Below are 25037 nucleotides of genomic sequence, written 5' to 3' on the forward strand. Positions count from 1 at the left end.
GGTGGGCGAGGAGATGGGCTAGTTGGGAGAAATCCTATGGAGGCAGGAAAAGTGGATGAGGGGCGTATTAATCGGTAGTGGGATGTTGAAGACTGTAATAGAGAGGAGAATATTAGGCAAACGAGGAAGGGGCAGGAGCAGGGGATAGGGATGTTGGACAGAATGAAGGGAGGAAAGAAGTATACGGTATTGAAGGCGTTTATTTTGATGCAACGATAATTTTGTCTTTTGCGCGAGGATAAGAAATATACGGGTGATAAACTTAGCAAAATCTACCCAAACGACAGACTACCAAATAATAATAATCATAATCACAGGCATTCAAGTTTATGAGTGCTAGCTTCTCCAATTGGCGTTTACGCATAGCAGTAAAACTCCTGTTTTTTTTACAAAGTACTTTGAATAATTTCATTGTAATTAAAATTTTTAAACTATCATTACAATGATTAAAAGTTCTTTGCGAATTCTCTTCAACGGACTGTTTGTAACTTCTTACTCGGGAATATTTCTGTTTTTTTTCCCGTGAGCAATCATGTAATAGCAACACTCAACCACGCAAGCATACACCTGGGCGCCTGTGGTCAGTCAGACACAAACGGACTGACCCGATTCACTCCCACACGCTCTGACTCGTGAGACGAAACTCCGAAATTATTGTCACTGTATTTCTCAAAAACCAAAGAATAACTTTCATTCCTTAATTCGGACGCATTAGTATTCGTCCGAAGGGGGCCACTCGATTCGGAAACTTCTACATTAAATTACCTCAGAAAACAAACTTCTACGCCTAATAAAAAATTCACTTCTCCGTCCGCAACTTTTCTTCCTTTAGAGATAACTCTAACTACACTTAGTTTCTCAAAAAAGTATTAGCGGTGATAAATTGAGTCATGCACTGGGTGCGACAGTTTTAGCATTATGATAAAAATAAAGATTATAAGTGGGCGTGTATATAAATGGTATGTCCTAAAAAAATAAGTAGAATAAATCGGGGAAAGCTTTTTTGCCAATTAAAGCACCAATTACTAAAGCTCACCAAAGCAGCACCCTTGTGCATCAACGCACCGATGTCAGCGCCTCTGCCATGATTCTGTTGTGCTTCCTGTAAGGCATCAACAGAACCCATGATCTGGCACCTCGTCCTGGCCTCTTTGACATAATCCAGTGGTCCAAGATGGTACTCAAAAGGGGTGTACTCGGGTCGTACTCAAAGACCCATGCCCCGTTACCAGTGGCCAACTATTCTAAAAAATTCGAGTCACTTTATCCGTGGTCCAAGAGGTCCAAGGCAAGTTTGTCACACGAGCAGTCTTCCCACCGCACCTAGGGGACCATCTTAGAGCACCTTTCTCACGGCTTAATCTTCTGTAAGAATGTAATGCACTGTGATTTTCTGAATACTGCACTCTTCTGCTTCTAATATATCCTGATACTAGGAGGTAAATCGGAATTGAATATGTGTCTCTTTTTTGGCACGCTTTCATCACACTGTTGTGTAATTGATGGGCATTCCTCATCGTCATTACCTCCTCGTTACCCTCCCAGAACATCTGGTGCAAGCAGAAAACCATCACTTGGGACATTTACTCATCTCTATAAGCAACCTTAACTATGGTCTTGGTCTCCGAACTCAATTTTCCAAGCTTACATGCACAATTTTATCGCATATCATTGCTCCAAGGAAAATGGCATCGTGAAATCGAGATTTAATCGTGACATTTTAAATAAATGTGCATACGATACCTGGGTAATATAATGTACGCTTATATTACTCGGCAGATTTAGTTGGCATAGCAGTCTTATGACCCATTCATATAGGGGGGTTTACTCTTTGCTCCCCAGGGATTTTCTCGCGGTGACTCTCGATCCCGTTTAAGTGGACGAGGCGTCCTTGGACTAGAACCTGCGACGGAAAACGTCCGTTATTATTATTTTATTAATCATTCTTTGAAATGAGGATAAAGATGTTTATGCCGTACGCAGCTTAACCTTTGCATGGATTATATGCCCTTCAAGGATTAAGTGTCCTTGCATCCGCGCTGAAACCCAGTGCTTGGAAGTCGATTAAATATGGTAGACGCTGGGAATGAGCTCAATGGATCCCATTATGGGCGACGGGCGCTCGAGGAAATGGAAGGTATTTAAATCAGAATCGAGTGAGGAAGTTGGTAGTCGAGAGACCACCGTGAAGATCCCCAGATGAAAATCTCAAGATAAAATAACGACTTTGAAAACTAACGGCATGCTTTTCTAAGTTAATATGGATGAAGATGTGAAATTCGAATTTCCGAAGGCATTCGTCAGGATCGATGGCGTTTACACGATTTGATCTCGGGATAATTTTCGCAGAGCGTTGTTCCATCGCCTTGAAGTTCGTGTCCGTGATGATAAACGGTACTCAGTATTGCAATTGTGTTTCGGTGTTTCTCTCTTTCGTTTAAATGCGTACTCTTTACCCTCCGACTAAATGATGATGATGCACGTGTTACAATAAAATGGCACGAAAACTTCAAGGCCATCCGATGTAACTCTTCCGGTGAGAGTAGAGCGTCATCAGCCCGTTGGGTTTTTATGGTCGTTCGACTGGGGGTTTCCTCGAGATATTATTGTACTTTTAAATGAGTCTTGGTGAAATTTGGGAACTGCACAAAATAATAAAATTACCAAACGATGGACCATAGTAGTGCAGAATGCAATGTGCGAAAGAAAATAGACGAATGCACACACAAAGAAGTCCCGTTGTGTATAATACGAGGGTAGGCTGAAAACTAAATGCACATATGCTTGTAGACCACAAACAAAATGACCTTCAGAAGCATTCCTGGTGGCATGTGGAAGAAACATTCCCTCTCAACACGCATGCGCAGGTTTGAGGTGATTACATTCATCCTGCGTAACTGTGGCCCTCAACCGCGTAACGACCTCAAACCTGCGCGTTCATGTTGTGGGAGGATGTTACTTCCACATTCCACCAGAGTTGCTTCTGAAGGTAATTTTGTTTGTAGTCTACAAGCATGTGCGCATCAGTTTTCAGCCTACCCTCGTAATGCCGTTGATATTTGAAGCAATAAGGTCATTATTATGTTTAAAAATCCAAAAATAAAAGCCTGCAGCTTTCACCCGTGTGGTACAGAATTGAATTTATCATTCCAAGATCGGATTCTTTCTCCGGATGTCATCAGCTACGAGGATAATTTGAAAATGTCTTGAAATGGGATGGAAATGAAGACCTTACCTCAGTGAAACTTTACTTCTCTGTGTAGTCTCCCTGTACATGAATGTACATGGTCCAGTGATGTTCCAATGTCTTCATCCAGTTTTTAAAATTAGATTCCTTAAGGCTTGCAAATTGCCCGTCTACTTCGGTTGTTAGTTCTTTATTTGACGAGATTATCTGTCCACCGAGGAAAGGTTTGAGCTTAAGGAAGAGATGGAAATCTGACGGAGCCAAATCAGGCGAATAAGGTGGCTGTGGCACCAATTCGTATCTTAGTAGACTTATTTTTACCATGGCAACGACACTTGTGTGAGAGCGTGCATTGTCTTGATGAAAGATGACTTTCTTCCTGGCTAAAACTGGCCTTTTTTGGTGTATTTTTTGCTGTAGTTGGTACAGGAGGTTAGCGTAGTTTTTTCCTGTAATATTTTGACCAGTGGGTAGCTAATCCATTGGCAGAATCCCTTTCACATCCCAGAAAACGGAAGCCATCACCTTTCCGGCCGACCGCATTGTCTTTACTTTCTTCGGTGGTGGTGAATCACCATGTTCCCACTCGTATAATGATCGGGGCGAGGCTCAGATCTTCGTTAAGATTTTTTAGCAGCTCCTGCCTAGAGAGGTGGGGATGAGGGATTTTGTAAAATAAATTGCTTTTTATTGTGATACATTTTTAATTGGCCAATACAATTTTCCTCTCCAAACGGAATAAGATGTATTCTCGTTTATTTTTAAAAATTCTGTCTTTGAGTTCGTGGCGTAAATTTCAAATCCTTTTTTTTATGAAAAAAGTTCTAATTCATTTCGTCCCACAGAGTGAAATACCATTCAAAAAAATCTTGCTAATTACGATATGAAGTAATGACGGTGCCTTATTTTATTTCCTTGGAAAGTGATTTCGATTGCTTTATGAGGCGAAGTGAAATGATTAAAACTTGTATTTTAACGGTACTTGTGAAAGTAGTTTTGTTCCAGATGAATTAGGCGGATCCCTCTTTCGTGAGCGGAATAATTTCTCCGAATTTAATTACCTAACGAGGCGTTAATTGAAGGTGGATTCTTAGAACTCGAAAAAAACATATACCTTAGTTACTCGATAGAAGAAAGTTAACTATGAAATACATATACTGTATAAGTGGAATGTATCACATGATACATATATGTCACGTAGCTTGGGTGACGTTGAGGTTAAACAGAGGGACTTGCCCGGGAATCGAACACGGGCCTCTCCGGTCAGTAGTCCAACTCCCACGACCCTATATATATATATATATATATATATATATATATATATATATATATATATATATATATATATATATGCTTTCGTAGACGTAACACGGAAGTGCCGAATAGTACAAATACACAGTAACACACAATATAGAAACACAAAAAAAGGAGAACACTCACACGTTATTTCTTGATATTTCGACGGAAACAATCCGTCTTCATCTGAAGATATAGAAGTAATGACTTCTCCCCTTCTCCTGGCCCCCTTTCTCTCGCACCCCTCACCTCAACAACTCCAGCAGTCATTACTTCTATATCTTCAGATGAAGACGGATTGTTTCCGTCGAAATATCAAGAAATAACGTGTGAGTGTTCTTCTTTTTTTGTGTTTCTATATTGTGTGTTACTGTGCATTGTACTATATATATATATATATATATATATATATATATATATATATATATATATATATATATATATATATAGATATCCCACCCAGCTAAAGTTGTTCTCAGTATCATAAACACAATGATAGAGAGTAGGGCAAGTGATTATTCAGGGGATGATCAGTTTGGGTTTAGGAAGGGGAGAGGTACGCGTGATGCCATTTCAGTAATGAGATTATTAATCGAGAGGAATATAGAACACAATCAGGAGGTATTTGCCTGTATCGTAGATTTCGAAAAAGCGTTTGATAGAGTGAAGTGAGAAAAACTCATGAGTATATTGCAGAAAATAGGAATAGATTGGAGGGAAAGGAGGCTAATCCGCAACCCTTACATGTCTCAGACTGCTCAGGTGCGAGTGGGGAACGGGGAGTCGGGTTGGGCAGTGTTAGGAAGAGGTGTAAGGCAGGGTTGCCCATTATCGCTGTTGCTGTTCAACCTGTATGCAGAGGAAATGATTAAAGAGGCATGGAAAGAACTGGAGGTAGGAATGAAAGTGGGCGGGGAACTCGTAAAATCAGTTAGGTTTGCTGATGACCAAGCTTTAGTTTGTTAGTCAGCTGACGGGCTGCAAGCATTGCTTAGTGAATTGGAAATTCAGTGCGACAGGTATGGGATGAGAATCAATATAAATAAAACAAAGGTTATGCGATTTTCTAGAGAGAAAAAGGCCAAGCTAAACATTAAAATAGGAGGGCAAAAACTAGAGGAAGTAGAACAGTTTTCGTATCTCGGTAGTGTTTTGGACCAACACGGTCAAAGTAGTAGGGACGTAAGGAGAAGAATTGCGCTAGGCAAAGAGGCTTTCACAAGGAGGAGGGAGTTGATGACGGGGACGTTGAGTAAGGATGTTAAGAAAAGACTCGTACAAACTTTGATATGGAGCGTAGCTATGTACCGCGCGGAAACGTGGTCATTGAAGCAGGAGGACAGACGTAGACTGGAGGCTTTTGAAATGTGGGCATGGAGAAGAATGGAGAAGGTGAAATGGACAGAGAAGAAAACAAACGATGAAGTACTTGGTATGGTGGGCGAAGAGAGGGGTTTGCTGGGAGAAATCCTACGGAGGCAAGAAAAGTGGATGAAGGGTGTGTTGACCGGGAGTGGGATGTTGAAGACTGTGATAGAGGGGAGAATATTGGGCAAAAGAGGAAAGGGAAGGAACAGGAGAGGGATGTTGGACGGGATCAAGGGAGGAAGAAAGTACTCTGAGATGAAGAGGGACCTGATATGGAGTAGGATGATGGATTGTGTGTTTTGTTAGGAGTAATAAAATGTTTGTTTGGTAGTTGTGTCCATCCAAAAACCTACCTTAACCGGTAGATTACCTTAAAAAATATATATATACATATATATATATACGAAATACGCCCTTCAATATACATATATATATATATATATATATATATATATATATATATATATATATATATATATATATATATATACAGGGTTCGTCCGGAAAATAAGTGTACTGAGCTCAGGAAAAAAAATTATTACACTTTTACATATCTTAAGCTAATATTCCTCAAAATAGGACCCTTGTGAGTTGATACACTTGTTCCAGCGGCGTTCCCATTCCTGGAACGCTCCCGCGAAGGCATCATCGGGAACCTCTCGAAGACACGTCGTCACGGCCTCTTTGACGGCATCCAAAGTCCCGTATCGCGTTCCTTTCAAACTCCTCTTTATCTTCGGGAACAGAAAGAAGTCCGGTGGTGCCAAGTCCGGGGTGTAGGGCGGGTGCGGCAGCGTTGCCACGCCGTGCTTGCCCAAGAAGTCCGACACGACAAGCGCGGTGTGAGACGGCGCATTGTCGTGATGCAGCCGCCAGATGTTTTTGATCGCCGGCCGGACGCGGGCGACTCGTTTTCGAAGCCTGTCGAGCACTTGGACGTAAAATGCAGCATTTACAGTTTGTCGTTCAGGTACAAATTCGTAGTGGACGACTCCCCTTTTGTCATAAAAGACAATGAGCATCGCCTTGATCCGAGATTTGCTCATGCGAGCTTTCTTTTGACGGGGTGATGATGGGGTGTGCCACTCCGCACTTTGTCTCTTCGACTCCGGGTCGTACTCAAAGATCCACGTCTCGACACCCGAAACAACGTTCTCTAAAAAATGTGGATCATTTTTGCGGTGATCCGCAAGTTGTGTCGCGATTTCCAAACGATTGAGTTTTTGATCATCACTGAGCACTTTCGGCACCAACTTTGCACACATTTTTCGCATCTGTAATTGCTCCCTAATAATCTAATGCACTATTATTTTTGGCACATTACACTGCTCTGCTATCATCCGAACACTAAGACGACGATCAGAGTTCAGTACATCGCGAACTTTTCGCACATTTTCGCCGGTGAGTGTCGTTGATGGGCGTCCAGGCCGTGGTTCGTCGTCGACCTCATCTCTGCCCTCCACGAACATCTTGTGCCACCGAAAGATCATGTTTCTGGACATGGCTGACTCCCCGTAAGCCTGGTTAATCATACCGACAGTTTCGGTAGACGATTTCCCATGCTTTACCGCAAATTTGATGGAATAACGCTGCTCCAAAAACTTCGGCATCGCGTTCCGTGACGTGGGTCGAGCGTGGAGGTTCGCGTTAACAGAGCTCCTCACTACACCACAGCTCAGAGCCGACTGCCTTTTTCAGCGTCGCTTGCCAACATACCCCCCTCCAATCGCAGCCCGTCAGAGCGGTGCTGGGCGCGCCTGGAGCGGCGGGAAAAAATCAGTACACTTATTTTCCGGACGAACCCTGTATATATATATATACATATACATACAATATACGCCCTTCAATATACATATATATATATATACACGAGTGTGTGTGTGTGTGTGTATATATATATATATATATATATATATACAGGTATATTGAAGGGCGTATTGATCAGCAGTGAGATGTTGAAGACTGTAATAGAGGGGAGAATGTTAGGCAAACGAGGAAAGGGCAGGAACAGGATAGGCATGTTGGACGGGATAAAAGGGGCAAGAAAGTACTCAGAGATGGAGAGGGACCTTATGTAGAGGTGGTTGCTGGAATGTATTTTGTTAGGAGTCACAAAATAATAATTTGGTAGTTCTGTCCATCCAAAACCCTACCTTGACCGGTAGATTACCTAATAATAATAATTATATATATATATATATATATATGATATATATATATATATATATACATATATATACATATACACACACACCCGCCACGGGATACCGGCGTACTATATTAAGCTTTCTGGAAAGGCCTTTTTGGGTGATTCATAATATGAATATAGAATTAGCATTGGTTGGCTCTTGTCCCATTACATAAATCGTTATTCTGATCGGAGAGTGTTTAATATATTTTGATTACGAAAGAAATCCTCGGTAGTCTTATGTCATATCTCTGGTGTAATTATTGTCCATAGAATGTGTATTGAAACTTCGTAACGGCCATTATGAAGGCCGTCGGCAGTATTTGTTTAATCGCATTGCTTGTGCAGTGATTTTCACTGGGTGTGTGGTCAAACGTTTTGCCGCACTGTGAATACGTCATCTCTTGTGTGTTACCCGATTGCAAATCCATTGTCGGGACATGCTGAGAGCTTTAGAATAATGCTGAAAATACTTGGAGAACGATGTATTAATTTTATTATTATCGTAAACCCATGCCGTGGAGAGATGAAAATGTTAATAATTCACAAATCTCCTGATTAAATTTACCATGAGAATTAATCGCGGACAAGATGCAGGGTAGTTTATGGATGCTTTCGATCCCCAATGGGAACTATTGACCCAATGGTTAGACAGTATGTTTACAGACCGGGAATGTTTTCGAAGTCCATGGAAATGACGAACAATCACGGGGAGACAACATGATGACATCGAAGAAGTTTACTTGTTCCTGGAGAAATAGAATTTGCTTATAGTTCAAAATTCATTATCTAACTAATGCATACTTCTAAGAAAAACGCCTTCTGTAAGCTACTGCGATCAAAAGACACCCTTTTTGTCACTTATGTCGTTACGGTTAATTATGTTATGCGTTTTCTTTATATTTACATCATTTCTTTATTTTACATCTGAATATTACAAATTGAGTAGTTTCAGGCGTAACGCGGTGGAACTCGAATATAATATTTAAAAAAACATAGCAACAACTTTCCTATAAATAAGTTCAATAGTACGACCGGGTTTCGATGCATTACTTCATCTTCAATTGTTTACCTGAAGATGATATAATACGTCGAAACTCGGTCGTACTATTAAACTTATCAAGTGGGAAATTGTTATTATTAATTTTCTTTATCTGAATATCAGGAAACGTAGCCCATAAATATTCTCTAAATGGATGGAACTTTTGCAGAAAATAGGAGTAGATTGGATAGGCATAGGTGACTTATCCCGAACCTGTACATGCCTCAGGCTGCACAGGTAGGTAAATAGATAGATGTCTTTATTAGGGCGAAATTGAGACCAAATGGTCCCTCCTTCCATTTAAACCATCAACACATACATTATTTAATGGCCATAAAATTTATAAGTACATCCATACACAATATCTGTACACGCGCATACACTTAAATACATATAGACAGACCGACATACATAACGCACAGATATGCACATCTAAACTATACACACCTATATATACATACATACACATTTATACATTAATATATAATATATATACATACACATTTATAAATTAATATGCATCTACATATACACAAAGTAAATTACAGTGAAGAAATAAAACAATAAAATAGGAAAATTCAAAGCAGAGATTGAGGTTTGTGGGAAATGCTAGGGAGAGCGTGCATCCCACAGGTGTGGATAGCGGATGCAGAGTCGGGATGGGCAGGGGAGCGAAATCCATCATGGATCATCCTCTTCTTTTCAATTTCACGGGGAGGCACTGGCAAGGACTCGAAGGCCGGCCTTCGAATCAGGGAGCCCAAGTTATGAAACTGAAGAGGCTCCTAAAGACCAAGAGCAATAATGAAGGCTGAAGAATGTCCTTGTAGAATTTCTGGAGCAAACCACGGTGCTATTTTCAGAGAAGTTGCCAAAATAATAATTGCCGGCAGGATCACCCACATCCATTGAGTACAAGCGAAATTGGAACAAAAAGTCTGAAGTGAGGTGAAGTTATAGTTTTGTATTTATAATAGGTTGTCTAATTTTTAGGGGTGGCATTTGACCCGCCAATCAAAACTATCGCACATTTTTAGAGACGTTTTTAATGTCCCCAATGTTAATTTTGCTCGGCACTATTATCTACTTCTACTGCGCTTAGTTTCGCCTCCCCCGGGGTCATGCCTTCCATGCGTATTATTCTCTCCTTTCTTTTTTCCGTCTTAACATACGAGTAACATTTGCCTCCACACCACAGGATTAAAATTACTCTTCCTCTCAACACCTCCTCATTACAGTTTTTTCTTCTTCGTATTACCTTCATTAACCTCCTCACCCCACCCATCCCATAAAGTACTTATACATTTGTTGTTCTGTTTATCAAGCTTTTATGGCTATTGCCTAAAAAAGCCTCCATCCTTAAATATCATGTTATTTATTAATTTGAAATTTATATCGTTGCAATTAGGCAATTGTCCTGGTGGCAACGGTCAAGTCTGGTCAACGGTCACTCGTACAATGCTCATGCATGCATGCACAAGAAGAACAGATATGAGACAAAATGCTCTTAAATACAGGGTTCGTCCGGAAAATAAGTGTACTGATTTTTTCCCGCCGCTCCAGGCGCGCCCAGCACCGCTCTGACGGGCTGCGATTGGAGGGGGGTATGTTGGCAAGCGACGCTGAAAAAGGCAGTCGGCTCTGAGCTGTGGTGTAGTGAGGAGCTCTGTTAACGCGAACCTCCACGCTCGACCCACGTCACGGAACGCGATGCCGAAGTTTTTGGAGCAGCGTTATTCCATCAAATTTGCGGTAAAGCTTGGGAAATCGTCTACCGAAACTGTCGGTATGATTAACCAGGCTTACGGGGAGTCAGCCATGTCCAGAAACATGATCTTTCGGTGGCACAAGATGTTCGTGGAGGGCAGAGAAGAGGTCGACGACGAGTCTTCGAGAGGTTCCCGATGATGCCTTCGCGGGAGCGTTCCAGGAATGGGAACGCCGCTGGAACAAGTGTATCGACTCACAAGGGTCCTATTTTGAGGAATATTAGCTTAAGATATGTAAAAGTGTAATACATTTTTTTCCTGAGCTCAGTACACTTATTTTCCGGACGAACCCTGTATGTACAATGACACTTCACCCGGGCTATGTTCACACCATACCTACAACGCTCCGTCCAACCGCCGCACTCCGTCCATAATCACGCACTCTTCAATTTCATAAACCGTTCAAAATCACGCTCCGTTAATACATCATTTACTATTGCTTTACAAATCCTCACGCCATCCACATCACATTCAGAATAATATTTTAGTAAGTACAACTGTATAATAATCCCTGATCAATGTATTGCAAGCCAAACGCGCTTCCTCCTTGATAATTTACACTAATATTGTCTTTTTATCTTTAATCAGAGTTCCCGTCACAAGGGGAGCGTTTATTAGAGCAATAAGTCGACTGATATGTCCTCTGAAGAGTCTTGACTGCAGTATAAAACTTTCAAATTTGCATGCTCAGATATTTGTAGGCATGTAACCATCATTTAGTGTCATCAACAGGCTCCGTAATTTGCAAGTTACAAGGACTTGTAAACTCACTTGTCGCTATGAGATTAAGGCCAATGGTCTTTCCTTTTATAGTTAATACTTCATTCGTGGTATATATTCTTCTTCTTATTATCAAAATTAAACCAATTTTAGTTCATCAATTTAAACAGAGATTGCACTTAGGACGTGTTCGTGCGCTGTGGGTTCCACGAATTCTTGAATATCTCTGGAAAAGCAGTCCTAAGTGTGTGTCCCTCATGCACCCCAAAGACTGGGCCCAGCCCCGTCTTACTTTTCCCATTTTCCCAAATATGATGAAACAACATCTTTCAAAGCCGGCGAACTGAACATATTTCAAATTGAAGCGTCTGCCGCCGACGCATTGAAAGGTAAATAAATAAACACTCGCACAATTAGTCACAATAACTTATGGGAATGAAAAATGTAAAATAGAGTTATTAGACAGCCCGGGTAGGATTGAGGAAGTATTATGGAGGGAAGAAGACATCCATTCATCTGCCACTTCATCTACATAATACCCCGCAAGCCGCCGCAAGGGTGTTAGGTCACCACCCGTAAAAGGGATCATGTCCACATTCAAAACCAACACATACCTGCAAACCCAAGCCCACAGTGGCGCATACGTTCATACAAAAATACTTTCATTTTACACGCATACAAATAACATCATTGGCGCTAATTTCTACGTTTTGTTTTTTTTTTTTGAGGGCAAAGGCACCGGTTTTTATGTGAATCTGCGAATGAGTACTTTTTTTTTCTCGTTGACCCAATTCGAGGGTACAGCTTGTCCTCTTCAGAAGTTTCACATTTTCCAAAAAATCGATTATGTTCGCGAGTAAGTCAGAGGTGAGCAGGTGAATGCTCTCCCAAGCTACGTTTACGAGACAGATCACTTATGACCAAATACCTTTTCACGGTGATATCATCTCTGGAACATCTAGTGCTTTAGGTGCCGTTTTTACCAGAAAATTGTACCCGGCTTAGGGAATGGTCGAATTGATACCTTGAAGCAATTTTTTCGTTGATGATGGCCTCTCTTTCAATCAAAAAATGTTTGAGGTGCCTTGTGAACTGATTGTGGCGCGTTTTACATTCTGAATGCGATTGACCTTCTGTTTTTGAACTAATAGTAGTTCAATTGCCGCAGTTTTATTTTTTGGCATGCACCTACATGGATTTTTTTTATGTTTACGATAGCAGAACAAATATCTAAAGAACCTCGCCAAAAGACGTTCAAAATGTTCGATAAAGGCAAATTCCTCGGTCCTCTTTGGCGACCTCCAGAATTCTTTTATTTTAAAAATCCACGACACTCATGCATTCCCTCCTTTCTTGAGGTGACGATTAAAAATCAGGTGTATTTATATTTGCATAATCCAGAAACAAAACAAATGAGGAGGAGTATGGTGGGTGAGGAGAGGGGTTTGGTGGGAGAAATCTTAAGAAAGCAGAAAAAATGGATGAAAAGCATATTGATCGGCTTTGGGATGTTAAACGAGGATGTTAAACGGGATGTTCGGCAAACGAGGAAAGGGAAGGAACAGGATAGGGATGTTGAACGGGATGAAGGGAGGAAGAAAGTACTCAGAGATGAAAAGGCACTTGTTGTAGAGTAGGTTGCTGGATAGGAGAAATAAAGTATTTATTTGGCCATTGTGTCCTTCCAAAACCTATCATAACCGTTAGATTACTTAATTTTATATGTATATCTATCTACATATTCATGCTACATATATTTATATATATTTGTATATGTGGGTCGCGGTAGTCCAGGGGTTAGAGCGTTGGACTGCTGACCGGAGGGTCCCGGGTTCGATTCCCGGGCGAGGCACTCTGGGCACATGCAGCTCCACCCAAGCTAAGTGATTTTTCGGGTACTTGATCTTCCTGGGAAACCATAACCGGCACAAGGAAAGGAACTGGCCCCCTACCCTGATGTGTGAATTTCACACGCCGTCTGTCTTAGTACTGGGTGAACTCTACCATCACCTACCAAACCGACCTTCGGGTTGATTACCGTGTTTATATATATATATATATATATATATATATATAAACGAAGGTATATATAAAACCGACCTTCGTTTATATACATACATAAACACACACACATACAGTGGGAGGCAATTTAAAGGGCTTGAACCGTCTTCGCAACTTTCGGCATATTTTTCCGAAGTGTTCTAATAAACTGCCGCTAGTCATTTTTTTGGCCTTGAACTGTCGTCAACTACCCCACCGAGGATTGTTTTCTTCGAGAATCTCAATATTGAGACATGGGAATTGTTGAATAGTTGAATCCAACTCAACGTGTAAATAATATTATGTATCAGATTTGCATTTAAAATAGAAAGTCTGACGCCGTTGTATAAACATATAGGCATAAGAAGTACTTTCTTTTAAATGTTTCTAGATTGGGAACAAGAACGGAGCTGTTCTATGTATTCGTATGTTCATTATGGGAACCACGTCTGCAGCTTATTACGCAATGGATTTGATTGAAATTGGGTTCGTGAATATTGTTATGCATTGCGACCCCTGGCGTCCGTTATTGAGGGAGACTTCGCCCCATCCCCAGCGTGTTGTCACCCAACACAGGAAGGACCATGGCCAAGTGGGAGTCGCACGGAAATTAGACCCGGTAGGGCATTGGTGGAGAGGGGGCAGGAGGATGGGAATCGGGAACGCTATGGAAATGGTCAGCTCCTGGGGATAATTCTTTTTGAGCAAGTCATTTTCAGTTGGTTAAATGCTGGCATGTGACCTCGGGGACGCAGTTTTGTCATCCCTGACCCAAGCAACGGATGCTCATGAGATGAAGTCGGAGAGAGAAAGTCTCGTAGGCTGGGAGATGTGAAGCAGCCGTCCACCATGGACACAGTCGCCTCTCGAAAACAAACCCCGAGATGGCGGTTATAACTCAGTGATTAGGTTAACGATTTATGGATTGATACGATGGAAGGCTGAAAACGAATGCACATATGCTTGTAGACCACAAAAAAAACGACCTTCAGAAGCATGGAATGGTGGAATGGGGAAGTAACATTCCCCATCAACACGCATGTGCAGGTTTCAGGTCGTTACATTCATCCAGTGTATTTTGAGAAGCGGGAGTATGGAGACGTGTTCTAGTGCTAGGTCAACGCGAGTTACACAGCGTGCTGTAATGTGTTTCTGAAGGATATTTTGTTTGTGATCTGCGAGCATGTGTCCATTAGTTTTCAGCTTACCCTCGGAGGTAAAAGCTTGTTGGGGGAATTTTGTGAAGGGAGCAACGGACGAAGGAAGAGATTGTCCTCCAAGATTATCCCTCCTTATTTTGAATGCGTGCGGTGTTACTCCAGCATTAATTCCTCACGCTTATCCCCTGACAAGAAACAAGGCCGATAATTCTGCAATCACGAGCGGAAAATGGGGAAATAGACTTTTTTATTTAAGTTTATGTATTTGGCTCCGAGATGTTTTATGATTAGCAGCCCCACTCTGTTTAGGTAGATCAGACCACAAAGATATGACAAGGGAGATAGATTCCAGGACAGACGGATACAAATACTCGCTCTCTCTTCACAAAACTCGTCCTTTCCCCGAAAAATCGGGAATCATAATTGTAAGAAACCAAAGACACTTAAAAAATAGCCAAGGCATTCGAATTCCAAACGAGGACAAGATAAAACGCTGCCTAGACATCTGGTATATTCGCAGGTACATGTGCTTGTTAGTTGATGTTATATGATTTGCTTGTGTGTAAGTTACAAAGGTTTTTGCATGAATATATACGATTTTGTGGGTTTTATTCTCTATGACGGTTGCTGACCTAACATCCCCGCCACACGCCCTTGCGGCGGCTTGCAGGGTACTATGTAGATGTAGTTCATTAAGTTCACTTGAAGTATACCGTCACTATAACTTTGAATTTCGAAATTACCCAAAATAATAGAATGAAATACTTCATGGTTTTGATTCGCATGCATCTTGCGTCGGGTACCGATATCCTACGCCAGATTCGAACCCACCACTTTCTAATTAACCAGCAAGCACGTTTACCACTTGGACAGAATTACGTGTATACCGCCATTATATATATTATCTTATAATAGTATCTTCAACAAGATTGCGTATTGTTTAAATTAAATGACCCCACACAAACTAGAAAAATATAGCCATGAATATCGTACTAGTAGTAGTTTTTATGGGAGGCGACCGACAGCTGAGGTCGTTTGCGCCACAGGGGATGGACAGGAAAGGATGAAGGGTGGAGAGAAACCCGGCGTCGGCATGAGCCCAATCTTAACGAAAGCACCAAGGGGTCCGCTGCTTAACGTCCTATCCGACGGACGTCGTACTCACTCAAAGTGCTCTCCACAAACCACCTCAAGTAGGGATCGGGATACCACTGAAAAATATCTGCCACCTCCGGGATTCGAACCCGGGCCCACTCGGGGGGAAGCCTCTACGTTAGCCGCCGCACCTTCCCAATCCCCCACCATGATTATTACAGGCAGTCTACAGAAGAGGGGGGGAATAGACCCTCGAAAACCAAAATGTCCCTTTCCGTCTTTTATCAACTCCTTTGATCTAGTCAAACCAAACGTCTAGCAATGTTACTGTTATTAATGTTTAAATGTAATAAAAATTTCGTGGTACGTAGAAAAGAGCGTGGCATTTTTTTGGAAAGGGTGCAATAATCGAAATCCTTCATTTGGCTCTAATTTTAAATTTATTTTGAAAATTCCCCGGAGAGCATTCTTTTTGTAATATACCTGAAATATCCTAAGGCCATGCGAATCTCGTCCGTCGTTGGGCTCTCATCAAGTTCTTGGAGTGATTCACCGCGAACAATCCGTTCCCGAGCCTCCGCGTTCGACAGCAGGCAAGCGAAGAAGAATCCTATGGTTAATTTTGGATTCGCATCCCAGTATTTTTGTCTCTCCGTAGATTTAACGACATGCAGACACGTCGAGTTTACACACAGCGACCGGAGCGCAGAGTTAGAAATTCCTTAAGACTATTTTTCAGATGTGATTGACATGGGTTTTTTTCATCTCTACACTGAGTTTCACGATGCATTAATATTCATTTATGTACCACGAGGCCAATATAAATTATGAAGGGATGACTATGGAGACTCACGTTCATCTGCGATTTTGTCGGGCATGAATAATGGAAATGGCACGAAGGATAGCGCGTGGAAAAAATGATTTCATAATTTTTTTTCTGCATATAATTTCCGGGTTCAATAGGTAATACCTCAGCGTCAGCTCTTGAATGAGAACCAGGGGGGGGAGTTTACTCTGGGGGAGTTTGTAATTGTTGTCATCTTCGTTTATTTTACTCCTCATCCTTCCCAATTCCTCCATTTTCCGATGATTATCCTTGAAAAACTTTGCACACGATCGTCTTCCTTGGCGGTGATCCTTTCTTTATTTACCTTGGCAACGGCAATGAACGCAGCATAAGTTAAAATGTGAAACGAATGATCATATCGTGGGGTTTAGAATCCCTGGGTCTCACAGGTCGCAAGCTGAATTAGCGTGCACTATTTCCAAAAAAACTCATTTATTATCTTAGGTCGAGCTTCATTTTATTTGTAAGGTGTGCAGTTTTTGGGTGAATATGGCGCCGCTGGGTTTCAGGAGATATTTAGTGTTAAAAACATCAAAGGATTCCCTTTAAGAGGCTCCCCTTTAATTAAGTAAAATTGTTGGGTGGGAGATGAGGGGCATGTCCCATTTCATTACGTTTTCTTAGGTGGGAATAATAAGAAGGGAGATTGGGAAGGGTTTCTCTGAAATTTTACTTAAAGTTTATCAGTATGTCAGCCATTGCTCGCGAGAGAAAATTGAGATGACCCTTCTTGGGCATCAGAGAAGAAATTGTGAAAACAGGTGAAATCATCACTTCAGGAATATTTTGGCATTCATGAATCCATTCAAAAAACGTTTATTTTATTTTACTGCATGCATTTTAATGCCATTTGACGAAAAATATAAGTTGCCCTTCGAGGAAATGTGCATTTTCAGTACAAAATCGTAACTTATTAGATGTGAAATATACACTTTCGACAATCCTGATTTCGGTTTTTTTAAAATTGCGTGTTTGATATAACTGATATCGCCGATAATGACGTGAGAAGGGGGTTTCGGGGTTTCATATCTAAATCTACGTAATACCTAGCAAGCCGCTACAAGGACGTGCGGCGGGGGGTGTTAGGGTACCACCCGTAATAAAGAAAAGAAAAAAAACCGCATGCAAAACCCACAAATGTATACAGTCCGCAAATAAAACATGATATTCATTCATGCAAGAACCCTTACACCCACACACACACACATGCAAACACACAAACTACCAACTAACATACACATGCACCTACAAATATACATGATATCTTTGCAATGTTTAATTTTTTTCCGACTTGTAAAGTAAATGTTTTCAATATTTCTTAAGTGACTTCGGTTCCTTACTATTATGATTTCTGAATGTTCGGGGAAAGAATGAGTATTTGTATCTATCTGTAATGGAATTTATCTCCCTTATTTTATCTTTGTGGTCTGTTCTACCTAATTAGTGTGGGATCATTACAATTTCTTTAATGTCATCGTTGAACTCGTTTGTTCTGAACCTTTCTAAAAGTCTTAGTCTCGCTTGTTGTCTCCGTACTTCAAGTGGTTCCCAGCCTAAATCCCCTAAGAGACTTGTCACACTTGTGTTCTTATCATAACAATTATTAACGAATTTGGTGTATTTTCTCTGGACTTAATCTAATTATTTTTGCCAAACTTTCTCCCAAGGATCCCAAATACTTGCGGCATTTTCCAAATGAGGTCTGACTAGAGCAAAATAACACCTGTATTTAACTTTTTCATTGCATTTCCCCACCACCCGTTTAATGCAGCAGAGTTTCTTTAAAGCGGATCCGCATATTGTCCTGTTATGTGCTCCCCACGAAAGCCGTGGTGTCTCACGGATCCATACAAAAGTGGAGGGAGGGGGGTAAAAAGAACGGTGAAATTTGCTTTAGGTAATCTATGGGCGGCTCCTAACTTAAGAGTAAAGGCGAATACGGAGGAGGACACTATCGGTAATGTTTGGAAAAATAAACGGAAAAGGTGAATTGTCCTTGAATATTTTATTGTTCGGCGATTTATGTTGCCCAGTCAGGTGTGACTGCAGCCCGTCTGTGGTAAGTCATGTGCGGCGGCTCATTCGCCCACCCTCTGACCCCTCGAATTCTTCCTTGGTTATGCAAATGAGACTGGTGTGCGTGTCGCCATGATTATTACCGCTTACTTATCGTGCTTCCATCAGAATTTGCATGTTAAAAATATTCTAAAAGTAAGGTCATAGAATATTAGTGGCGAGATTAAAAAAGGCCGCGCATGTGGTTAATAGGCATTTGGTCGACATCTTTGTCTTGGAAATTTTAGTTCCGCTCTGTGGCCCGAGAGTTCTTTCGCACGGTGTCGGAGACGTACCTTGTACAATATATACACGAACTGATGCAATCTGGCGGCCTATATCCCCGCCCACTAGCGGCGCCAGTTGCCTGAGACTCAATGAGCGGTCTGTGCTTGGCGGATCGTCGAGCTGTGCGAATGGTGCCAGTTATGTTAGTTTCTGTTGTCCTTGTTTTTACTATTTGTCGAAAATGGATACTGACGAAACCATGGACCAACGAATCAACATCAAGTTTTTTGGCGAAGTGCAAGTTTGGTAAACGTTATCAAGAAATTACTGAAATGTTGACAGCTGTTTACGGTGATAATGCTCTGAAGAAAACATCCGTGTATTCAAGTGGATTAAGCGTTTTAAAGATGGCCGACAAGACGCCACAGATAATGCAAGGCCGGGACGACCTTCAACCACCTGTGTTGACGACAACATTGATCGTGTGCGGTCCCTTGTCCTTACCGATCGTCGAAAAACTGTCCGAATGATAGCTGATGAACTAAAATTCAGGAAAATCAACAGTGCACGCTATTTTAACCGAACATGATGGATGGATGGATCCTTCACCATGACAATGCACCTGCACACATTCAGCATTGATTGTTCGTCAGTTTCTGGCAAAAATTTCAATCACCATCCGTGATCATCCTCGTTGTTCGCCAGATCACGCCCCCTGCGACTTGTTCCTGTTCCCAGAATGCATAAAATGTGACGAGGGGGCATCACTGGGAAGATGTGAACACAATGAAGCAAGAAACGACGAGAAAACTGAAAAGCCTAACTGCCGAGGACTTCCAAGGGGGGTGCTTTAAACAGTGGAAGAGAAGAAGATGGAATAAGTGGTGCACAGCAACGAACGGAGAGTACTTCGAAGGGGACAAAATCGATGTGGACTAAATTTTGTAAAATAAAGTTTTTATGGCCTCAGTTCGTGTATTTATTAGACCTAGTATGATTTGAAGATTCTTGGGAGTCGGAATAGCCTGGATATAAGAGGGTGCGCTTGCTTTGAAAAAATTGCGAAAATATCGGGGAAGTCAGAAAGTGTCAGCAAGGAAATCTGTTAAATGATTGCCTCCCCCATGAGTAATTGTGCAAAGTTTCTGCATTACGTTTCCATTTTTTTCGCTTTTGAAAATTGACACAAAGAAGGGAGGTAGAAGAAGTATACGGAATCGAGGGACGATTTGGTGTAATTTAGGAATCTTAAGGTGTCCTGCTAAATGAAGATAGACATTTAGCTATGTTCAGTATATTTCCATCCGAAACCTACCGTAAATGGCCGAATACCAATAAATAATGCATTTAAAATTGTAGAAGGTCCACTGCACTTTCCTCACTTTTTGTAACTATCCATTGCCATTGTTTTTGTGTTACTATGGTAATCTATTGCATTTTGAAATCTACATCTACATCTACTCAATACCCCGCAAGCCGCCGCAAGGGCGTGTGGCGGGGGGTGCTAGGACACCACCCATAATTTAGAAAAGAAAAATTAAAAAAAAAAAAATCGCATGCAATAACGAGAAAATCATATATAAAAAAAAACATGGCATACATTCATGCATGAACACTTACACCCCACACACATGCAAACACTCAAACTACCAACTAACATACACATGCACCTGAAAGTATACCTAACATCTCTATAGTGTTTAATTTTGTTCCGACTTGTAAATTCAAAGTTTTTAATATTTCTAAAGTGACTTCGGTTTCTTGCTATTATGATTACTGATTGTTCGGGGAAAGAATGAGTATTTGTACCTATCTGTCTTGGAATCTATCTCCCTTAGTTTATCTTTGTGGTCTGATCTACCTAAGTAGTGTGGGGCCATTATAATTCCTTCAATGTCATATTTAAACTCGTTTGTTCTGAACCTTTCTAAAAGTCTAAGCCTCGCTTGTTCTCTCCGCACTTCAAGTGGTTCCCAGCCTAAATCCCCTAAGAGACCTGTCACACTTGTGTTTTTATCATAACAATTTTTAACGAATCTAGCGGATTTTCTCTGGACTTTATCTAATTCTTTTTGCCAAATTTTCTCCCACGGATCCCAAATACTTGCGGCATATTCCAAATGAGGTCTAACTAGAGCAAAATAACACCTCTCTTTAACTTTTTCATTACATTTCCCCACCACCCGTTTTATGAAGCCAAGTTTCTTTAAAGCTGATCCGCATATTGTCCTGATATGTGCTCCCCATGAAAGGCGTGGTGTTAGAACAACCCCCAAATATTTAACTTGATTTGCCGTAGTCAATACTGAACCCTCTATTTTGTAGTTTATATCCTGTTCCTCGCTTCCTTTATTCCAAAATTTCAAAACTGCACATTTATCTATATTAAGTGTTAATCCCCATTTATTGCACCATCCCGAGATATTGTCTAAGTCTCTAGAGAGTAGCTCGCGATCTAGTTGGCTCCTTATTTCCCTGTATATCACCGTGTCGTCAGCAAATAACCTTAGATTGCTACTAACGTGTGTGCTTAAGTCATTTATGTATATTAAGAACAGAAGAGGCCCTATTACACTTCCCTGGGGGACGCCCGAAGTAACATCTCTCTCCGTTGAGCACAACCCATCTATGACTACTATTTGTTTGCGGTTTGACAAGAAGTCCCTAATCCAATTAATTATTTTCTCATTGATCCCATAGTATTTAAGTTTGTGTAACAATTTATTGTGTGGGACTTTGTCGAAGGCTTTTTTGAAATCCAGGAATACTGCATCGACTTGGGTGTTGTTTTCTCCCGATCTAAGTATATCGTGAATGAAGAGACCAAGTTGTGTTTCGCAAGATCTGCTTTTCCTAAATCCGTGCTGGTTGTGGATTAGTATTTTCCTACTATCAAGAAATTTCATAATGTTAGTGACAATAACGTGTTCCAATATTTTACAAGAGATCGATGTTAAAGAAATGGGTCGGTAATTGGTTGGTTTATCCCTATCGCCGCCTTTATAGATGGGAGTTATATGGGCTAGCTTCCAGTCGCGAGGTACTGAGCCTTCTTCTATCGATTTTAGAAAAACAATATGTAAAAATGGGGCAATGTCGTCAGCTAATTCCTTTAATATTCTAGCAGGTATTTCTTCCGGACCAGGTGCCTTATGTGCTTTGATACTACGGAGCAGATGTACTATTCCCTGCTTGGTCAGTGATGAAATGATTAAAGGATTGTTCTTTCTTCGCACGATTTGCGATCGCAGCAAAGCTAACGCCGGAACCTTGTTCGAGTAAAACATTTTTCCTGCCCGAGTTTATTTTTTCGAACACTTCGTAAAATAAATTTATAATCTCAAAACTTATTTAATTGAAGGCTTGCGTCATAGCATACCTATATTTCGGATACGAATTAACCAATGGGGTATGATGTAGATGTAGGTATTACACTTACAATAAATACCGTAAATAGATCTTTTTTCGGTTAAATCAAGAAATGTGATGGTTTGGCGTAAATGAACAGCTCCTTAAACAACTTAAGAGTGTTACTGTTGGCCGAGAGACTATTTACAAAGCTTAAGAAGTATAAAGGCACCTGAAAAATTGAGGTCTGTCTCTTGCTTAAAGTTATATCACTTGTGATTGGCGTTCGTGACTTGGGAGGTCACAGGCCTCCGCAAACACCAATCGTTATTTCAATCTTTTTTTTTATTTTACCCTTTCTTTTGTGACCCACGGTCCGTGGATCCGATTCCGATAAGACTTCCCTCTGTCCACCAAAAACATGTACTGACCAATGACCTCTGAACGAGTAATAAAGAGTTGGTCGTGTGCCTTCCAGAAACAGTCAATACTTCCGAAAAATCTTTAGCGTAGATTTCCTCACATTTCTCTAGCATGATTTTTTAACCGCAAATGACGCTTGTGTATTGGAATAGGGTAGTGATCGAACTCGGTCAGGTTCGAGACCTGCAATAAATGAATGAATTTCCTCCTAGAAAATGATTCCCTTGACCATCTCTGATCCATCTATCAGGAATAATTTATTTTACCTTCTTCCTCGCCAAAGATTTATGTAGAATGATTATGGTATTAATAGCAGTAGTCTGCCGATCAAGGTAGGTTTTTGATAGGATTAATGTGTGGCAGGGGGTGCAAGCATCGCCATATGGGAAGGGTGAGTGATAAGAGAGGATATGGGAGAGGGAAGGAAAAGGGAAAACTATTCAGTAAAAATCTATCGAATACCGTGCAAATTTGTATGCGTGCTGTAGGAAGACCTAATTCAAAACAAGGGTTGATTCAGCCAATAAACTAGTTACTCGATATGCGATTAAAGTAAATCAAAATGAACCAAAACCATTTATACGACAGGCCTTCTCCATTACAAGACATGTCATGCAGATGAGGGTAGAGAAAAATACTTGACTATTCCGTGTAAAAAGGCAGCGTACGACCATTGTTTCAATGTTGTGCATTATTATCACGTGACATACATGGAAACTTTCTCTTGAATAGCATAGCTTGAGGAGGGGAGGTAGGTAGGGGGGTAGTGGGAGAGGGGGAGAAGGTGGGTCCTTCTACAGAAACCTATCAGTGGGCTAGGGGAGGGTGGGGGTGTTTGTCCGCAACGGTTTTTCCCTCTTTAAGGGACGTTCAGTGGTCATAACTACCTGGGTGGGGATGGGGGGTGGGTAAAAGCTTCGGGGTTCCCTTTAAGAATTTTAAGAGGGGGGAACGGGAGAGGCATAATGTTTTGTTAACGATCTCAAACCTGCCTGACTGAAGGGATTGCCGATTTCCAACTCCTCCAAAGCATTCAAGCTTCGTCCTTTCTTTTCCGTATGAAGAATGTCCCGTGTGAAGTTACTGGTATGATTCTTTTCCCAAAGGTGTTTGGCGAATTGAGATGTGTTATCTTTCTTTGTGAAGTTTGATCGGTGTTATTTAATCCTAATATCAGATGTCCTCCCTGTCTGTCCAATGTAGATGGCGTTGCAGTCCGTGCAATTGAGTTTATTAACCCCGCTTTGTTGCATTATGTCAATTTTGTCTTTGGGTGAATCCATCATGTTTTTTAAAGTGTGTGTGTTGCTAAATGCTGTCTTAATTTTGTTCTTGTAGATTATTTTTTGCATCTTGAGTGAAATGTGGCCACGAAATTGAATTCTTCGCCATCGCCAAGTTTAGATGTGTGGTATACAGCTCTCTAGGCTATCTGTGTTTGTTTTCTGTCGCAAATGTTGCCAATCATTTCTTTCTCTGTACCCATTGTTGCCTGCAATTTGTTTTATAATACGGAGTTCCCCTTGTTGGTCGTGTGGTGGCATTGCATACCTTGTGTGATATGGCATGAAAGGCCGTTCGCTTTTGTGAATGGTCATGCTTGGATTTGGAGTGGATTGATTTGGTCAGGGTAACACTTTTTCCTGTATGGTCGAACCTTTGATCAATTATTTTTACAGTCAAATCCAGGAAATTTAAGGCATTGTCTTTTTCTAACTAACTCATTTGTGATTTGCATACATTCATATAAAGAATTTAACCAGGTCAAAAAATTGCCATGTGGATCCTGTCCAAACAGAAAATGTCGTCAGCATATCGGAACCAATGTGACAAATATTTTTTGTGTTGCATTGGTTTGAGGCTTAATTGTAAAAGTTGGGAGTTTTAATCGTTTACCATGGAATATTTTTTCCGGAAAATAGGAGCCCCTTGGTTTATTAATAATATCTGCATCTATGTCTGTAATTTGAAGGGCGTGGTCCGAGTCTCCCCGGCAAAAATGGAATGTGTTTTAGTCCGTGAATTACAGCCCAAAATAGGAGAGCTGACCATGTCAACTTAGGTCCGACTTTGCGGGAGCCTTTTTCTCTTGCGCCAACTGGAAAGTCTAATCTGCCGTCCCCATCTGCTTCGTGTTTCCGCCAACATCATAAGTTGACTCCAGTCCCGTATACCTCTAGTGGAGCTAGTGACTTCCCTTCAGTTCTTACTTATCCCTTTGTCACTGCAAGAAATGCCGTCCGCTCTTACCATTATGTTATAATTGTTGCC

This window comes from Hetaerina americana, unplaced genomic scaffold, assembly GCF_022747635.1.
Source record: "Hetaerina americana unplaced genomic scaffold, ioHetAmer1.1.p SCAF_55, whole genome shotgun sequence".
Classification (NCBI taxonomy): Eukaryota; Metazoa; Arthropoda; class Insecta; order Odonata; family Calopterygidae; genus Hetaerina; species Hetaerina americana.